Here is a 1,984-nt window from a genome sequence, read left to right on the forward strand (position 1 = left end):
CAAGCTAAATGCTATTTTAGAAGTGAAAAATTGTATTCACTTAAAAATCTTTCAGAATTTAAAGGGCATACGAATGCCAAATTTACTTGATTGGTATATATTTGACTGAAAAATTATAGTAGTTGTGTACTTTTTTTAAAATTTATTAAAATTGTGTATTTTAGAACACTTGGTAATGTCATAGTTGATTCACTTTTTTTTTACTTTTTCCCACATAACTCGGCAATGGTGTGAGAGTTTTAATTATTTTTTATTTCTCTTATGGAACTCGGCAACTTTACGGGAGTTTCATTTTTTTTTTCATTTCCTCTCTCCTAAATTGGCTCCCACATGGGAGTTTTATGTTTTTAATTTTTTCTTAATCTCTCATTCCACTCATCCTACATATATACTTCACTTCTTCTACTCTTATTTTTCATTTTTCATCCCACACTCTTCTCTACCATTAATCATCAACATGTGAGATGAACAAGAACAAAAATGGACTACATAATCTCTTCAGTGTCGCACAAAAAACAAATGATGCAAGGAATTAAAGTTAGAAACGATAAAGCCAAAACAGTCTAAGTGGTGCAATTCAAGCTGAAATATAGAGGAGACACTGACCAAATAAAAGGGGTAGTGCATTGTTACAAAAGGAAACGAGCGAAGAAAAAATGTTGTCAATCTCACTAGTTTCCCTAACCCAACTAAAATTTATCTCAAAGACCCATTTTCCACAAACTCCTTAACCTGGGTCTAATAATGTCTCAAAGTCTCAACCTTTATCCTCTCCATCATCATACACATAGGCCTTTCACCTTTCAATCTCTTCCCAAAACATATTAATATATATTTTTAGGAGATTATTCTTGTGACATTGTTGTGAAGAAGGAATATATGTTGTACATGATATAAAACATTGTTGTTGATTATTACTTGTGGGATATTGACGAAACTCTCTCTCCCATACTTCCTCATATGTATTCACTCTCCCCCACCATTACTATTGATTAGAAAAGCATAAAACTCTTCACCAGTTGCCTAGTAAAGAGGAGGGGGTGGAAATTAAAAACATAAAACTGGTAGTAGAAAAAAATATAAAATTCCCATATGGGAGCCGATTTAGGAGAGAGGAAGTGGAAAAAAAATGAAACTCCCATGGAGTTGTCGAGTTCCATGAGAGAAATGAAAAAATAAATAAAACTCTCGCACCATTGCCGAGTTATGTGGGTGAAAGTAAAAAAAAAAGTGAATCGGCTATGACATTATCGAGTGTCCTAAAAATACACCATTTTGTAAATTTTCAAAAAGGTGTATCAAAACTGTAATTTTTCAGTCAAGGTGCACCATTCAAATAAATTGGAGTATATGAATTTTAGTTAAAAATTAAGTATTATTTGGAGTGTATTCAAGCATTACTTTTTAAAAAATAGGTGATGATTAAAAATAAATGATAGATGATGTAATATCTATGTATCATTATTGTACTAAAAACACTTTAAAAAGTTTATACCAGTATACTATTCATTGTATTACTTTTTTAAAAAGTTTAAAACTTTTAACTTTCAATATATATATATATATATTTTTCTCTATTATTATATGCACAAACGGGTAATACTTTCCCAACACTTTAAAAAGTTTATATCATAAATAAAATGATTACTTTTTTGGTGCTTATTGTTAGAGAATTTGTAAGAGAGAAAGAAGAGTGTGAAGAAGAGTGTGATAGATGAGAGAAGAAAAAGTAACAATGTATATGTATATTACTTCAAAGAAACACAAAGTAATATACTACTTTCTAAAAATGTTTTAACTAACTTTAACTACTGGCTATATCTAGTAACTTTAAACTAACTTTACCTAACTCTATTGATTACTCTAATTAACATCCCCTCTTAATCAAAGAGTTACTTATTACAAGATATAGCAGCAAGAAACTACACAAACTTATCACCAAAACTATGCACATTCAACATATCCCTAAATCTCTTGAACTTGT

The sequence above is a fragment of the Lupinus angustifolius genome, unplaced genomic scaffold, assembly GCF_001865875.1.
Source record: "Lupinus angustifolius cultivar Tanjil unplaced genomic scaffold, LupAngTanjil_v1.0 Scaffold_327, whole genome shotgun sequence".
Taxonomy (NCBI): domain Eukaryota; kingdom Viridiplantae; phylum Streptophyta; class Magnoliopsida; order Fabales; family Fabaceae; genus Lupinus; species Lupinus angustifolius.